Source organism: Antechinus flavipes, chromosome 4, assembly GCF_016432865.1.
Source record: "Antechinus flavipes isolate AdamAnt ecotype Samford, QLD, Australia chromosome 4, AdamAnt_v2, whole genome shotgun sequence".
NCBI classification, from domain to species: domain Eukaryota; kingdom Metazoa; phylum Chordata; class Mammalia; order Dasyuromorphia; family Dasyuridae; genus Antechinus; species Antechinus flavipes.
In genome coordinates this window covers 233,675,050-233,684,077 of record NC_067401.1, presented here as the reverse complement: position 1 = coordinate 233,684,077, position 9,028 = coordinate 233,675,050, and the positions used below count along the sequence as shown (strand labels likewise).

The following is a 9,028-nucleotide window of genomic DNA, read 5'->3' as shown; positions in this document are numbered from 1 at the left end:
TTCCCCAGGTCATAATATCTTTGAAACATAAGAACCTTGTTATGAGTTCAAATATTGGAGTTCTTGTTCTTCTCAAAGCACAGCCGGTTTAGAGGCTTAGAGCCCTCCGAATATCTCCAAATCCAAAGGTTCTGTCCTTCAGCCTCTGCCTCTGCTTTCTTCAGCCTCCAACCAACACAGAGATGGAATGTCTCTCTTGTCTCCTTCTGGGGAGCCCAGCCACCAACTACAGTGGTGTGAGATGAAGATGAATCTGGTTGTCCACTGAACTCTCCACTCGTAGCTTTATCCTCTGAAAGCTCTTCGTCTGCCACCAGCCAGCCAAGTGGAAAAAATGTATTTTCTCTTGCCTTGCCTCGGGGAGAGGGCTTCTGGCGTTATTCAGCTGAAATCCATCAAAGTGCTCTCTGCACCAGAGTCGCTCCTCTCGAGTCCAGCTGAACTCTCTTCTGCGACCAGCCAGCCAAGAGGAAAAAATGTATTCTGTCTTAGATCCCTCATCGCTGGCCTTTTATCTGACTCTTCTGAGCGAATGGGATTCTGGGTTTTCTCCCATAGTGTTCTCTGGCCCAAAGAGCTTTAAGGGAGGTGTGAACTCCCTTGAAGTTAGAAAGTTTACTTTGTGAAGCTGGCATACTTGTGAACTCCAATGAGTAAAGGTGTGAACACAAGCCTTGTATTAATTAGTTCTACTTAGTACCTTGTTTCAGGCTCTGGCCAAAATCTTCTTGTAAGATTAGATCAACTCTAATTAGTTAGCAGTTTGTAAGGATTCCAACAGAACCTTAATTACTCCTAGATCAACTTCTGAAAATAGCTGTATGAAAAATTATAAAACTTGTCTACCATAGCAACCACATGAAAGCTGTGACAAAATTTAATTTAAAGATCAAAATCAAGAAATTGGCTAGAAAAATAATTAAATAGTTTAAGCAAACAAACAAACAAACAAAAAGACAAAAAGATTAACCACACACTAAAAGCTGCTAAAGTAAGTGGAAGGGAAATTCAAGAGACAAAATAAGAAGATAGTAATGTGAAAACAGCTGCAACAAAAAGTCTTAAACAAAAATGCTAATTGCAAATAATTTTAACAACAATTCCTGTCCATCATCTACACTCAGAGAGAGGATTGTGGGAACTAATCATGGTTAAACATAGAATTTTCACTCTTTTTGATGTTTGTTTGCATTTTATTTTCTTTCTCATTTTTTTTTCCTTTTTGTTCTGATTTTTCTTGTGCAGCAAGATAATTGTATTAATATGTATGCCTAATAAATATGGATTTAACATATTTTTTATATTTAACACATGTTATTATTATTATTAAATATTATTCATATTTAACATATATTGGATTACTTGCCAAGAAGAGAGGGTGGGAGTAAAAGGGAAAAGATTGGAGCACCAGGTTTTGCAAGGGTCAATGTTGAAGTCTTTGCATATGTTTTGAAAATGAGAAGCTTTAATTTAAAAAAAAATGAATTCCTGTCTAGGGTTAGAGTAACAAAGTTTAGAGAGCATAGAGTAGATGAAAATAATGTGAAATAAAACTGAAAAGGTAGAGCAATCCTATGTTGAGAACTTTATTGAATATTGATCAAGGGAGTCTAAACTTCCCTTGGACACTTTTTTTTTTTTAGGAGAGAAAAGACATCCCTTGGTGCATGATAAAAACAGGCAAGAGAATTTAAAGAAGGAAGAGACTTCAGAGATTATCTAGTCCAGAAGAGATTAACCTGAGTAATACAGATTTCTAAGGGTTACGTAGATAGATTTCAAGGGATGACTGAAGTTGAAAGGGGGAAAAAAGCATTTTCATTCTTCCTAACCCTAAGTGAAATTCAAAATTTCATTCAGATATAAATGCAGCAGCAAACCTTAGTAATATCATCAGTATCTGGAATTTTATCATTAAAAAATTGACATATTTTTATATCACAATACAGTTGAAAACTGATTAAATGTCCAAAATCACTTTCTTGTGATCATATCAAAGATCAAATTAGAATTAAATGTTTTTTTTTTACTAAAGGTAAACAATAGTAGGATGTTATATTAATAGTTTTATATTAATATTATATTATTATGTTAATATTGATATTAATAGTTTTTTTACATATAAAACAGTAACTTTAACTTTAAAAAAAGAATGGTATAAGAATGGTAAAGGTAAAATGGGAAAATAAATGAGTTCTATACAATAAAATTATGAAAAGTAAATTAATAACTTGGTAAAAGATACTGAAAAATACAAAATACTGAAAAAATATATTTACAAAAACCAAATTCTCCTCATGTTAAAGGAAAAAAAAAAGAAACCCTTAAAAAACAAAATTGTACAAAAAAGGAAATGAGGCACAAAAGATCATTGAGGGAAATAATTCCTTAAAACTTCAAATTAGGAAAATTATAGTTAATGACTCCATGAGAAATCAAATAAAATAGAATTAAAGTAAAATGTTCCATTAGGAAAAAAATAATAATCAGACTTATTTGGGAAATAATTTGAAGAAAGATAACGTTAGAATTATCAGAATTTCTGAAAGCCATTAAAAAAAGAATTTAAAACATCATTTTGCCAGGAATTATCAAGGAAAACTACCCAGAGGATAAAATAGAAATTGAAAAAAATCACCAATTATCATCTAAAAGATATCCCAAAATGAAAATTTATAAAAACATTACAGGCAAATTCCAGATCATTGGAATTCAAATCAAGAATATGTTGGATCAGCTTTAAAGAAGTCATTCAAATATCATAGGGACCCAGAAAAGATCAGCATTTTTCAAGATAGAAGAATGAAGTCTTTGAAATATGATATTCAGGATCACAAAAGAGCTGTAATTACAACCAAAAATAACCTAACCACCAAAACTGACTTTAATCATTACTAGTATTTTTTTTTAATTTAATGCAATAGAGAACTTTTAAGCTTTCTTAACGAAATGACAAAAGCTGAATAGAAATTTTGATTTGAAAACACAAGATTAAAAAGGAACATAAAAAGTCATCCATGAAAAAAAATTATAAAGTATTCATTAATCTTAAAACTATTTACATTATTTTATGCAAAGGTGATATCTATTACTCCTAAGAATTTTTAACATTATTAAGGCAGTTGGATGAATTCACCATAAGAAATGTCCATAGGTGTGAAGTGATTTTATTGAGGTGATCTCAAAAGAAAATGAAGAGGTAGGGCATTTAGGTAATGCAATAGTTTGAGCATTGGCCCTGAAGTAAGGAGCATCTGAGTTCAAATCTTACTTCAGACACATATTAGCTATGTGATTCTGGTCAAGTCACTTTAATTACTTCCAAAAAGTTGATTAAAAAAAAGAAAAGAAAAGAAAATGAAGAAGTAAAAAATTAAAGGGATTTAGAGGTAGAAGAAAGGAGAGGTGGAATAGAAAAAAAATTCTCACATAAAAGAGGAATAAATGAAAGGGAACAGTGGGAGGCAATGCTTAAACTTTACATTCATAATACTTGATTCAGAGGAAGAATATACATTCAATTTGGTATACAGATATTTTACCTAATAAATAGTAGGAGGAAACATTTAATATGCATTTTAATATATACTCAATATGGTAAATGTGTATTGTTTTCCCTCTCTCCAAGCAAGGAAAAACACATTTCTTTTATACAGATCTAAAATTACACTGAGGTTTTTTTTTTTTTTCTTTTGTTACCATTTAGAAATGCTTTGGTTCCATTTAAACAAATAACATAATTTAGTATTTATAAATAGCTAATTAACTTGAAAATTTAACAATAAACAGTGGAAAGATTTTCCCTAAAAACTTCAAGGACACACTTTTTCATGTCCCACCTCAGTCTCTATGAAGAATGATTTGAAATTTAATTCCTACCTAGTATTGGTTCTACCAAAACATATTCAAATGTAATATTGCTAATAGATGACTCACCATTTCAGCTCATTCTAGGTTCGATCTCAATGTTCAGTCTCTTACTCTTTTGTCATTGATGCTCTAACCTGCATGCAATGCAAAAACAAAACACCACACATGCAGCCTGGGATACCCCAAAATTTATTCTGTTGGCCATTTAGAATTCACTAAGTCACTTTTCTTTTCCCACTACTTCACCTCACATGGCAAGGAACAAATGTAAAAGCAAATGATTGAGGTCCATTTCATAGGTTATTGTTAGACTGCAAGGAGAGATCAAAGATTTATTCTCTCACCAAATGCTTTCAAAATAGCAAAAGAAAGTAAATAAATAGAAATGACAGGCTGATTAAAGCTTCTCAGAGGTAACTTCATTTCAGGATCCACAAAAGTAACCAATCAAAGATATTGCAACTTAACATATGGTTAGCACACCATAATTAATTGCAAGATGTCTATACTAGATCCATAGTTGTTCCAAAAAGCTTTCACTAGCTTTTGCTGTAATTCTACTAAAAGCAAATTCCCTATCCATTCTTAGTGAGGTGAAACTACAAAGCATGAGGCAGTTCCTGTTATACAAATTTGCTTTGGAAAATAAGGTAAGAAGATAAAAGGAAGAGGTAATCAAAACAGGAGAGAGCAGCCAGTCATGAATTTTGTATCCTATACAATTATGAGATAATAGGAACAGAGGCAGAATCTTGAATAGAATAAGAATAAGTAATCATACAAAAAAAAAATCACCATAGAAACTGATCAGAGAGGGAAAAGAACAAGTAATGCCCAGAATAACAGTTGAAAAAAAAAATAGTCCATGAAAGTCCACCATATGGATTTCTTATCTTATTAAAGGAATTATGCTTCCTCCTCTTATCTACTGATCAAAGGATTATAGACTGATAGAATCATAAGATTTAGAAATAGAAGAGACCTCACAAACCAGTTGCACTCAACTGCTGTATTTTAGGGAATCAAGAAATTGAAACTCCAATTGACAGTGTCATGAAGGTTGGAATAAAAAGGCAACCACTTTTGTTACCTTTTATTTTCCATCTGAAAACAGAAGAAACCCAAGCATACTGTAAATTGTGAGATGAAATGTACAAAAAATTTACATTTTGTTTATAAGAAAAGATTGTATGGTAAAATGCCCATGAAGAATATGTAAACACATGCACACAAAAGAAAGCAAATAAAAAGAAATGACAGAAACTGTTGAAGCTTCTAGTAGGTAACTTCATTTCATTTATCACAAAAATAGCCAAAGAGACTGTAATTTAACAAATGAGAAGAGATAAAGTGCACACACCTATAAAATAGAAATCTTTTCTAGATTTACAAACCAAAAGAATTTGATATATATATATATATATATATATATATATATATATATATATATATATATATATATATATATATATAGTGAGAGTAGTAAAATAATTGTTATTAAAAGGGTATGAGTCCCTACTTTTGAAAATGTTTAAAAGAAAACAAAAATAATAATCAATAGGATAAAGGGTAAGAGGATAGATTAAGTGATCAGTTGGTATCTTTTTCCATCCTTAAGAACTAAATAGATTGCAAATACACTGAAACAATATACATATTTTACTTCAAGAAAAAAAATGTACATGATTTTTTAAAAGAATTTGGAAGTAGTGTAAGATTTAATTTAACTTTTTTCTTTATTTTTTTTCACAAAGAGAACATTTTATTAAGGAGAATTTGATACTATATCCCATACAGTTCCAACTCTGCAGCTGGAGAAAGGGTCATTTTATGATGCCATCAGAGGCTATGCAGAACCAAGAAGTAAACAGAGAAAGACTTCTGTGCTAGGGAGGTCCCTAGAATCTGGCTGGCTCGTTTTTTTGGGAGCTACTGGGGAGGAGACAATTCAGGGTGAGGAGAAGAAAATACACACATAGGGGTGATTAAAAAAAAAGAAATGAGAAGGTGGAGTGGTCTCTGGTTGTGGGGAAAAGATTAGGTCTAGAAAAGAAGTTAAAGCTGATTATCAGAACCACTCTTGAGAAGCAGGGAAGGAACCAGCGTTGGCACATAAATCATGGAATTATAGGCCCCATCCTTCCTCTTCCCTTGGGTCTCCCTAGAGGACCCTTAGTGCAATTAAGTAGAAACCCTTTTCTTTTCCTATGGGACCCTGATGCCCTTCTTCAGTCTAATATCCAAGTCCTGAGGCCTCTAAATTCTTAGCTTAACCTAGTGGGAAGCACTGTTCCTGGTTGGTGCTAAGTATAAAGTATTCCTTTCCTCTTCTCTGTGACTTCCTTCCTAGCTCTCATGTCCTGGAGAGGACAATCTGCAGATTGCTCTATTTAAGCAGAGGATGTCAACATAGGTTTACTTACCCTCTTCCCATAGTGGTTGTACAATCAACACATATTTCCCTAAGTCATCGTTCACCCAAGAGTCAGTGTGGTTAACAAAACTTTGTCTTCTCAATGGACAGCTCCAAATGCAATGTCCTGAAATCCAAGCAGAAGATGAGATCTTACAGCTTGGAGAAGGTAACGTTACTGAGCTCCATGGTGGGAAGTGGAGTAGGAAGTGGGAAGTTGAGTCTGGAGACTTGCCAAACCAGTCACATTTTATTCTTTTTCCTTTCTTTCCTTCCAGGTTAAGTGACAAGAAATTTCTCTTCTACATGGATCTGTGGGCTAAGAATCCCATTACTTGGGCTGTGCATCACAGAGCACATTACTAAGAGAAAGCAAAAAAAAAAAAAAAAAAAAAAAAACAGCCCACCCCATCAGGATCATGGGACCTGTAGAGACATGGGGATTTGGAAACACTTGTAACCTTCTCCCCACCATGGGTTTTGGAGATGTCTGATCTCTAACAGAGAGAGCAATGGACATAGTTGGCTTCTGTTGATGCCCTTTGAAACAACCTTAACATAGGGGACTCCCCTCATGATTAAGACAGCAAAATGTTAACAGATAGTCAGACAGGATAAAGCAGACATAATAAAATTTTTGAGAATAACACAGAAGTATAAAATTTCAAGCCAGGCTTCCTAGACCAAAATCAGAGGAAGTCTGAGAAGATATCTTGCTCATCGACCTGCAATGAGTGTAGGGAAGTGGGGAGAGGTGCCAGGGTGGGCTTAGGGTACAGGCTGAAGCCTATTCCGGTCAGCCCACTCCAGTCCAAGGTGCCCTCCCAGCAGTGGGGTAGTAGCACTCCATAATCACGAGAGGGGGTGCCACAGTATTATATTTGGCTGATGATTTCTCCATTCTCTGGTACATAGACTTGCATAGGGATTCCCTCAGATGTTCTCTTCAGCACATGGCTCTGTGTTCTCCCCATGACTCTCCCCAAACTCTCTCTGCTCGGAGGCTCCTCATGCAAAAAAATCCTTGCCGGCCTAGTGAATGCAGATGGGCACTCTGTAACCATGCCCATTCATGCCACCATTTGAGTTCCTCTGACACAGCTGCCTTGCTGAATCCCCAGCCCGCAGGGCTGTCCTTCAAGGATGGTGTCCTCGTAGTACGGCTGTGAGAAGATACTAGTCGCTGGTAGCGCTGAAATGTTCCATCTTCATCATACAGGGCATCAGGTCTGAGGCTGCAAAGCTCCTTTCCAGTGGGCGCGTGTTGCGTGTCAGCCATTATTACATACCTCTCTGCTGGGAAATATCCAGATGGGAGCAGCAACTTAGGGTAATAAGCTGCCAGCTCACGTCCATCAGCAGAGACCAAGGCTCTCCTAGAGCAAAACTGATCAGATGGAGACATGGACCGCAAGAAGATGTCTGGGCTGCTACTGACTGGAGAGGTGGGGTGAGAAATTCTGGAGACATCAGAGCTGCTGTCTTCAGAGCCAGAGTGAGAAGCAGGGTGGGGCAGGGGATGTTTTGCTGAAGGGAAGTAAGAGTCAGGTACAGTCACTGTGTGTGGGACACCCACGAGGGATAGCCCTTGGGCCCTGGACTTCTGGGCACACTCAGAAGGAATCTACCCTTAGAGACTGGGATTGTGCCCATCTTCCCTGAATCTCTGGAGTAACAGGGGCACTTGCCCGGCCTTGAACTTGTCCAGGATTTTGGAGTGGGACCACATGATATGTGGGTGCTTCTAGCACCCAGGGGCTGATGGAGCTTGGCCCATCCTGGGGTGTTGTGGCTGGGCTGCTGGATTTGCTATCGAGGCCTGAGGGGGATTTCTTGGGCTTCTCATATGAATGGTCCAAACCAGTTTCCTTCCAGGGGCTATTCTGGATTGGAGAGCACACTGGACTCCCTATCTCAGGCCCTGCTGGCTTCAGCCCTTGGAGCAGCTGGGGTGGGAGGGAACTGGTAGGCGGTGCTGGGGACTCTGGAACAAGTTTTGGCAATTGGGCTTCTTCTTTTTCCAATAGCACTGCGTCAGACAGGGAGCTGTCATCAAAAGTGCTCAGCTCTGCAAGAGAGAGAAAACGGGTTTGGCAGGGACAGATGAGGTCAGGCACAGGGAAGTTTGGGATTTGGAGCCTGGCAGACTTCCATCCTGTACCTCCAGGCCATCAGTTTTGGTATTTACAAAAATGCTGATTATATGCTAACCCTATCTACTAGGAAGATAAGGGCAGTGCTGCCCAGTGGAAAGAGTCCAGAATCTTGAGTCAGAGTTCCAAGTTTAAACACGGCTCTGCCCCTTATTGCACAGGCATTTGTGGGGAATTGTTCTTCCTTCTTGAACTGTGGATTCCACATCTTTAAAATAAAGGTGTTTAGAGGGAATTAAAAAACAAAACAAAACAAAACAAAACAAAACAAAACAAAAACAAAAACAAAACAAAACAAAACAAACAAACAAAAAAAAAAACCCAGAATAATAACAACAACACAAACCCTGCTCTTTTTTCTTTATTCTTACCATTATTTTCTGCCTTTCAAAATTATTGAGGATTGAACACTGAAAGATTATTTTATATCTGTAGATTTAATGATGAAATTGTTTTTCTTACATTAAACTATTTATATTCTAAAAGATACACATAAAATGCAGTTTGAATATACACATACACATATATATGTATATACAGATATATTCTTTTCCACACTAAAATATTTAATTAGTTTTTCCCCCTAAGATAA

At 36.2% G+C, this 9,028-nt stretch overlaps 1 pseudogene; it reads right to left on the bottom strand.

Moving 5' to 3' along the window:
- Positions 1–7,158: 7,158 nt before the first annotated feature.
- On the bottom strand, positions 7,159–8,336 carry LOC127561890 (innate immunity activator protein-like; annotated as a pseudogene).
- Positions 8,337–9,028: the final 692 nt, after the last annotated feature.